We start from the raw sequence: 9,444 nt of genomic DNA on the forward strand, positions 1-9,444 counted from the left end.
TGCACCCTAGTCATCCTAGGTATAACAAAAGACCTTAGGTATAACTGCTTGCTGTATTTCAATGCAAACGTGGTGTTTCCTGTGAAGAACAAAACACTAGATGTAAAAAACAAAAACAAACAAACAAAAAAAAAAAAACAAAACAAAAAAAAAAAAAGAAAAAAGACACTTCTGAGTGTAATGGGAAAGCAGTTTGGCCGTTCTGTTTCCTACATGTACGTTCAGGTAGAGCAGTAATACTGGCTGGATCACAGAATCATTTTTCTGTGTAGAATGACCAAGTTGCAGGGCAAGACAGACATGATCTAGCAGAACCTGCTCCAGGAAAAGCCCTGTCTACCAACTCAGCTCGTGAGCAAGAGCATCTAGGTGCCTGACAAAAAGTGAAGCAATACGTAAACACCAGGCAAGAAGAAGAAGGGGGAAAAAAAATAAAAAAATAAAAAAGCAGCTCACCTCGTCACCTGGGACACCTCTTCCACCACTTCCCTTAAAAATATTTGAGTAAATTCTAAATTGTGTGCCAGTGCTGAAAGACAGCTAAGCTGTTGGGAACTCGATTGGGAAAGTGAAGGTCTGGGCTTAAGTTTTGGCTCTGCTTGGCGCTCCTGGTTGATCTTGGGCAAACTGCGTGTGGATCCCGTTCCTTCTGCCATGCTTTCTCTTGTCTCTTGAGACTGTACATTCCTAACGGAGGGACGTTGTCTTCCTCTGGAAGTGCCTTCAGGGGTTCTAAGACAAAATTGAAAGTTTGATCAAATCTTCCCCAGTTTCCTCAAGACTTGCTGAGCTTTATTGCTCATTAAAAGTCTGAATCTGAGAAGCCAATGTATTTGATTTGTAATGAATGTAACACTTCAGTGAGATCACAGCTGTAACGTTACAGAATCAGTCATGTAAAGAATAGTCCCTGCAAGAAAACCTGCCTTCTCTTTTTTCTCCTTAACCTCCATAGAGCGGTTCTTTTGTTAATTACAGTTACTGCACACTGTGATATTGAAGTGCTCTGTTCTCAAACATATTCTTATTTATTTTAGTCCTTTTTTTCCCAGGTAATGAAATGTCAGAACCCTACTTTTTCTGGTTTTGTAGTATGTTGATCAAAGTGACCTTTGCTTTGCAGCAGACACAAATCAATATAGCGCTCTGCAGTATTTGACAGATAAAGGTGCAACATATAATAAATGGCAATCACTGACGAGGAGAGCAAGAAAATACCTGCCAACTTCAGTTCATACCAGCAATTTTCAGACAATGCCACATGTTATGTTCAAAGTAAAATTCATTTGTCCATCTAATAACAGAGATGGGGGATATTAAAGGGCTCAGTTTTGTTAAAGAAATGTTTCATCTCACAGTAATAATTCAGAGTCCAGTCAGGGTCCGCAGTGGTTGGTTGCAAGTAAAGTTATTACATTTTGAAGACAGGTTTGAAGAGCAATTTTCCTTGCCGTAAAGGAAAGGAGGGGGAACTTTACCCAAGAAATGAAATAGTAATTATATACACACTCACACACACAGCCTCTCATTCTCTCACACACGTACACAGAAACAGAAACTGGTCTTAATATCCTGAAGCAGCCCTCCAGCGCAGTGTTTCACAGCTGAGGGTTTGATTTCCTCATATTCTTCCAAGCCTGCTGATAAATTCTATACAGATGTAACCGATTGCCATTTAAATGCTTAATTGCATGTAGTATCTGCAAAGTATCTGCCAAGGAGTTGAAGTCAAGTGGCAGCTTCAGCCCACACTAAATGAAGTCTGCGCACGCTAAGGATGCACACACTCTCTTACTATAGCTCGATGGCTTATTCTCAGTAATGCAAATAGCTGGATGTGAGAGTTTTCTCCAAATACAAAGAGCCGTATTTCACCCGTTGTGATGAGTTGTGCTAAACCTGAACAGAAGCGGTGGCAGGGCAGCTGCTTCTCACCGTGTCAACACAGGCAATCCGGTCGATAAAGTTGAGTCATGGCAAAGCGTGAGGGAAGCTGAGCTGTGTGAACTGAAACCTATCCCTTGGTGCGAAAGGGAATGTGGGAGTGGGACCTTTTCTGGCTTGTAGCCTCTGCGAGGGAAGCAGCAGAGATCAGGACACCCTGTCCGTGAGGTGCTTGGTGCTTCACACAAGGATCTAATCCTGCCTGATGACCTCTGTTTCTCTTTGTTTTTTGAACTGCTCCAGGTTCTTTTCAATTTGTTCAACTTTTCCTCAATTAACCCACATCTTCCCTATAGAAATAGTTTGTTGTTTATACTCAGCCTTACTGGATCCATTGTGAGTTGTTCAATATAAGACAGCTTGTGCTGCACATGTGATACTATTCAGATTGAGTCTTGACTACTCTTGCGCCGTTCTTTATACAGCTTTCTTACACTTTCTTCACTTTCTTTGTGAATATTTAGTTTACCTTTTTTTTTTTTTTTTTTTTTTTTTTTTTGACAAAACACTGAACGGAGAGCATTCAGTCACAATAATGACAGAATTTTTCCTAGTCATACTAGTCATTATGCATTTTGCCTCTCACTGATTTACCACAAACCAGTCACTTAACTGTGGTGGTCCATAAGGAAATGTTAAGTCCTCCTGACCTCTCCAGCCTGGGAAATGTTGCTGGACAGTTCAGCAAAACTTCTTCATCGTAGGGTGTCCGTGTACTCCAAATGACCGTATTTCCGTACCGAGTTATCGCAGCTCAGCACGTTGTCAGCCTAGGACAGGCTAAGTGCTGACAGTTAGGAAAAATCTTCCACGTTCTTTCTCCCTGATGTTGTCTATAGTTTTTCTGCTCCTGTAAAGTGTGGGTTTGGGGGAGGAGAGAGGAAATGTCTAAACATCATAAACTTGCTGAGGGAATTGTCACCCCAACTGGCAAACGCTCAGCTGTGAGCAACAGATTTATTACCTGACATAATTAATTGCCTAGATAGTGACATTTCCCATATTATAGACAATCGTGAATTATGAGCCCAGATGCTAGCCTTCTCATTCACTGAAATCGGTTGATAAATATGTTTATTCGAGGTCAGCTTGGCCTCATCCATTAGAAATATTGTTTTTCTAAACATTACATTGATTTAATTTAACTCTAATCAATTTAAAATGGTTCTGACAATTAACAAAAGCTTCAAATATGACCTTAAAGTAATAGGATTCATTAGCTATGTTTAGGATTAAACTTATCCTAATAGGGCTATTTTTCTTCCGAGGGCATGCAGTAGGCCCGACTGGTGGTCAGTCAAAATGAAATCAATTATTATAAATTATACAGTTGGGGTTGATTATGTCATGCTTGCTAATTTGGGTAAATAAGGACCTGGAACAATAGAACCCATTTATTAATAACTATCTGTATCCCAACCTGTATCACCCTTTTTGTTACAGCTGCAGCATCATCTGTTACCCATGAAGTATGATATGCTCTACTGCTAGGCATGTATGCTAATTAAGCCCATAATTAATTGTAACAGTTATAGTTAAAGTCAAAATGCTGACAGCCTTTTTGGCCTATTATTCACGGTAATCAACTGATTCAAAAGGCAACGCAATCAACAATTCCTGCACTAGCCAGGGGATCATAATACAACGGCAGCACCCGCAACAGCTGGCACCCACAGGTCTTTGGATACAATAGGAAATACAAGCCTGGAGAAATGAAATGCTGCAGTGTGAACAGGGCCTATTCTTCTTGTGAGACAAAATGCAAGCATAAGTCGTATTTAAGAACTGAGCCCTTAATGCAATGGTTAGCAAAAACGCACAAGGGCCACGCTCCAGAGAGCATGCGCTGCCTTGCCGGGTTAGCAGCAGCCCTGAGGGTTCAGTGACACCGGTTTGGGACTGGTTGTTCCCCTTTTACCAGTCCCTTCGACCCCTACCTGCAGCAGAAGGCTGGCTCTTAAGCAAGTGTCACATGTGAGTAGAAATCTGGCAGGAAATCTTTGGCAGCTAGCAATCATGCCCACCTACAAAAAGGGCTGGAGGGTGGACCCAGGAAACTTTAGGTCTGTCAGTTTGACTTTGTTGCCAGGGAAGCTCATGGAGCAGATTATCTTGGGTGTCATCATGCGATACTTGCAGGGCAAGCAGGCAATCAGTCCCAGTCAGCATGGGTTTATGAATGGCAGGTCCTGCTTGACGAACCTGATCTCCTTCTATGACAAAGTGACAGGAATTTCTTTTTTTTTTTTTTTTTTTTTAAGTGAATTGAGGGAAAGGCTTTGAATGTTGTCTACCTTGACTTCAGTAAGGCTTTTGACACCGTTTCCCACAGCATTGTCCTGAAGAAATTGGCTATTCATGGCTTGGACTTGCGTACAGTTTGTTGGATTAAAAACTGTCTGGCTAGCCAGGCCCAAGGAGTTGTGGTGAATGGAGACAAATCCAGTCAGTTGGAGTCCGGTCACTAGTGGCGTCCCCCAGGGCTAGGTGCTGGGGCAGGTCCTCGTTAATATCTTTTTCGATGATTTGGATGAGGGGATTGAGTGCACCCTCAGTAAGTTCAAAGATGACACCAAGTTAGGTGCATGTGTCGATCTGCTCGAGGGTAGGAAGGCTCTGCAGGAGGATCTGGATGGGCTGGACTGATGGGCTGAGGCCAACTGCATGAAGTTCAACAAGGCCAAGTGCCGGGTCCTGCACCTGGGGCGCAATAACCCCAAGCAGAGCTACAGGCTGGGAGATGAGTGGTTGGAGAGCTGCCAGGCAGAGAAGGACCTGGGAGTATTGGTTGATAGTCGGCTGAATATGAGCCAGCAGTGTGCTCAGGTGGCCAAGAAGGCCAACGGCATCCTGGCTTGTATCAGAAACAGTGTGACCAGCAGGGCTAGGGCCCCTGTACTCGGCTCTGGTGAGGCCGCACCTCGAGTTCTGTGTTCAGTTTTGGGCCCCTCGCTACAAGAAGGACATGGAGGTGCTTGAGCGAGTCCAGAGAAGGGCAATGAAGCTGGTGAGGGGTCTGGAAAACAAGTCTGCGAGGAGCAGCTGAGGGAGCTGGGCTTGTTCAGCCTGCAGAAAAGGAGGCTCAGGGGCGACCTTATTGCTCTCTACAGATACCTTAAAGGAGGCTGTATCAAGGTAGGGGTTGGTCCGTTCTCCCACATGCCTGGTGAATGGACAAGGGGGAATGGGCTGCAGTTGTGCCAGGGGAGGTTTTGGTAGAATATTAGGAAAAAAAATCTTTACTAAAAGTTTCATTAGGCATTGGAATGGGCTGCCCAGAGAAGTGGTCGGGTCAACAATCTTGGAAGTATTTAAAGACGTTTAGATGTAGAGCTTAGTGATATGGTTTAGTGGAGGACTTGTTAGTGTTAGGTCAGAGATTGGACGAGGTCTCTTCCAACCTAAATGATTATGTGATTCTGTGAAATCAGGATGCCTCCAGAGTGTCTTCACTCTGAGCTCTTCCACAGGCCACCAACAGGGAAGAGGGCATAAAGGCAGAATATGTGGCCATTTTTAGCAACTGCACCTTGCAGATGAGGTGCAAGGCCAGATGAGCCCAGGGGATCTGTTGCATCCAGCAGATGCATGTCTCTGCTCACCATCCCCTCCTGCTTTCCTCTTCCTCGGTTTAGAGACAGTCTTGCTGTCTGGCACTGTGTGTGGCCTCAGATCACAGTCTCCTTCTGAGTCTTCCTTTCTGTAGTCAAGCATGCTTATGGCCCATAGCACCACGAAGCCAACAAGTTTATACAGACGCTGCTTCAGATGTGCTGCTTCTATAACAAGGTTAGCCATAGTTTCATTACTAAGATTTACACTGTCAGTTACAGAGATGCCCATCCGATCCTATAACACAAAAATTTATGGCCAGCACAAAGAAATTTTTATTGTTGGAGCTCATAGACGACGTGTGCCCTTAGTGACACATTTTTATATAAAATATATCGTGCCAGTGATTTCTAATGCTTAAAATAAAATCAAATAATAACCAACTTTTAGCTGCAGTTTCCCCCTGGTTATTGAGCTGAACTCCATGTCTGGCTGAAAAGTATTTGTCAACACAACAGCTGGAGAGCAACGCTTTCTCGTAGCTTTATGTCACAGCATATGCCAGCCACTCAGAACATGATAATTCAACTGGAGCTGGTACTACAATAGCAGATGGGTTGAAGCATTGTTATTCTCACTCTAGCTCCCAGCCCTTGAGGGATCACTAAATAAAGTCAAAGCAGATGGACCATTACAAGCTCATTTGTGTTCACTACAAGCACCTCAACCTCCAGTTGTGTTATACTGCACCTTTGTATAAGATGACATGTATGGTAACATGACCTAATGAAAATAGCATCAGACTTGGCAAGTGAGGAATGAGACGGGGAACATGCACAGATCTATTTATCACTTGGTTCTTACCTGGAAAAAGGGCTCATTTTCCCACTCCTTTCTCCCCGTTTACCATTTCCTTCCTCTCTCTGTTTAACCTTCCATTTCCGCACAGTTGCTGTAAGAACTGAAGGAGGTGGCCATTGGTTCTGGCCTTAGAAGGTCTAGCACATTTCCTGTCCTCTGTGAACACAGGACAAGTGCTACCAATCCAGGTGCAAAATTCCTATTATTCACTCATTTCACACCCTGCTGACACATGTGTTGATCCAGGTGTGACACTGAGACTATTAGCTGTGGGGATCAGGACTTCCATGCTCATTTCTTCGTCTGCTCTTATGATGGGGTCTTCCACAAGTCAGCAGTTGTGAGCTTACGTGGTGCCTGACTAGTGCAGAAAAATCTAGTCCTTCACTAAGCGGAGGGAAATGGTAAATTCATTTTAATGTCTTCTGAGCACCGCATGCAACTCTGAGCCAACAATGTCACCTGAAGGCTCTTGTCTTACAGGCCCTACCCTGGCTGCTGCACTCCGGGAAGAAACAGCAAGAAAAATTGCAGTATGGCAGGGCAAGATCCTGCTTCGTTGTGCCTTTTCTACAACCATCTGGGTGCACACACGCAAACCCAAATGCATTTAATGACAATTCCCAAACTAAAGTCCTTTCAAATTTGAGTTTTTCACGTCTGGCGAACTTCATGACTGGCTTGTTTCTTCTTTCCTGCGCACTTTCTGTGTGCAGCGACGCATCCTCAACTGTGAAGCTGCCAGACTCCAGCAGAAGCATTTGCAGGTCAGGTCAAATATCAGCACTGCAGCTTATCTGCTGGCAAGCTTTCCTATCAACCAAACTAATTTGATAAGATAATTCTGTTTCCTGACATCTATTATAATAAATTAAGCACTGTAGCTTCACTGAAGTCTAACTACAGAGCTGCCCTTGAAATTCTCAAAGGTATTTCTGCTCTCATGGAATTTCAGAATTTCTGCTTTTTTTTTTTTTTTTTTTTTTTTTTTTTTTTTTTTTCCTGCAGAACAACCTTGGTTCTGTAGTAGCATCGCTCAGATAAAACTCCATCACACTGCACGGCATAGGGTCCCAAAGTGAGCCAACACCTCAGCAGCACCCTTGGGTTGATGCAGACAGTCATTTGGCAGACGGGTGTTTAAAAATAATTGCATATCCCCCCGCCCTATCTTTAAATATTCAGAGAAAAAGTCACAGGAGAACTGATAATGTGGCAATAATGATGAGGCTGAAGAACAGCATTGTAGTGTGAACTTGTATATCCCTTGGTTTCATTTACATGTTTAGCAGCTGCTTGTTTCTCCATCATAGAAAGTTCATTACTTGGCTTGTAAGAAGAGAGGGGAAGTCTGTTCACCTTTGGGCAACTAGCTCTGCATTTATTAATAGTTCTTACCCATCTCATTACACATTTAATTGCTGCATTATCATTTATTTATTCATTGATTTATTGTAATAGATGAGTAGAAAGAAAATTACCTTTGCAAATTACTTGGATAGGTGGGAAATCTGCATGGTTAAAAACAAAAAAAAAAAACAGCGGGGCACGTGAGGTACTACCTAGCTGATAGCATCTTAATGCGTGAGCACTAGCATAGGAACTGGTCTCATTGGAAAGGGAAGGTGAATCTAACCAAGGTCAATGTTGTTGCAAAAGAAACGACTGTGGAACTTATATGCAATTTATACTTAAATTCCCAGGTGGCTCATTTCTTCATGAAACGGGGCGTCTGCTGAAAATGAGTGATAACTAGGATGGGAAAAGAAGTGGACTCAAAAAATGGAAACATGAATGTACAAAGTTTGCAAAGCATTGGGTAAGTAGGGGATGACTGGTGAGACATTTCTAGGCCTACAGGACCTCCCAGTATACTCTAGCACCACTTGAAGCCTTGCAGGACGCAAGTAAATGTGTAGAGCCTTTAGAGCAGACAGAATGGCAATGAGAGGCCTTTAGTTTGCACTGGGATTCCGTCAGGTCAACCTGGAAGATAGTGGAGAGGTGGGCAAGGCATTCAATTGGCAATAGACTACTCTGGGAGGCACTGGGAGGCATCCAGGGGACACTTGAGTGAACCATGAGTGTTGGGAAGCCGCTCAGGGACAGTAGAGCACACTCAGGGGCACTCAGATGACAGTAGGTGGATCTAGAGAGTACTGTAGTGTCCTGCAAGTCCTTCGAGTAGTGCTAGAATACACCAACAGGCCTTGCAAGGCCTAGAAATGCCACTAGAGTACACTGGAAGGCCATGGGATACATCAAGACTGCACTGGGAGACACTTAGGGAATCCTAGAAGATAGTGGGGAGCACTGGGAAGCTTTCAGTAGGAGCTAGAGTGCACTTGGGGGACCTGGTACACATTCAGAGGTTCTGGAGTCAAGTGGAGGGCTGTTGCAGGCCTCTAGTGTGTACTGCAAGGCATTTACAGCACCATAGAGGATAGCAGAGAGCCCTAGGAGGCCTCTAACTGATGCCAGAGGACACAGTGGGGCCCAGTAAGGCCTCAAGTGTGCCCTAGAGCACACTGGAGTGCCCTCGAAGCCTCCAGGAGGCACCAGATTACAGTAAGTGTCCCTAGGAGGCCTCTAGGTTCCAATAGGAGGGCCCTTGCACACATCCTTGTTCCTGCCATGCTGCATCCCCTCACAGATCAGTAATGGTGTAACCTCAGCTATTTTCACCACATTAATTCAGAGAAGGCAGCATCTGGCTGGGGAATATCTGTGGCTTAATGGATGTCAATGAAGACAGCATCAACAATAACCTATAGAGAACAGTTGCATGTCCACACACACAGAGTTTACTTCACATTTGTAAACATACATAAATGCCAATATCTGTTATCAAATTACTGTATCCACCATTAATTTGGATGCAAAAGCTGACTATCAAGGCCAGAAAATGCTCCCCTCTCCGTTGGCTTTTTGTAAATGTTTTAATTGTAGTACTAGCTGAGTTATAAAACACATCAAATGTCTTCGTCACGGCTCATGAGCACCTGCAGAGCTGCCTGAGGGCTGAGGCAGAAATGGCAGCTGGAGGGCTTCCCTCGCTGCTCCCAGCCGGGCCTACGTGCTGCTGTC

The 9,444-nt window shown here is 44.0% G+C and overlaps 1 long non-coding RNA gene across 1 annotated transcript in view; it reads left to right on the forward strand.

The window, feature by feature from the left end:
- Nucleotides 1–9,444, forward strand: part of LOC137862171 (uncharacterized) — a 235,464-nt gene that overhangs the window by 223,256 nt on the left and 2,764 nt on the right. The window contains exon 12 of the long non-coding RNA XR_011100073.1: nt 8,061–8,176. This is a non-coding gene — a long non-coding RNA (uncharacterized lncRNA). The remainder of the gene's footprint in view (nt 1–8,060; nt 8,177–9,444) is intronic.

This window comes from Anas acuta, chromosome 10, assembly GCF_963932015.1.
Source record: "Anas acuta chromosome 10, bAnaAcu1.1, whole genome shotgun sequence".
NCBI classification, from domain to species: Eukaryota; Metazoa; Chordata; class Aves; order Anseriformes; family Anatidae; genus Anas; species Anas acuta.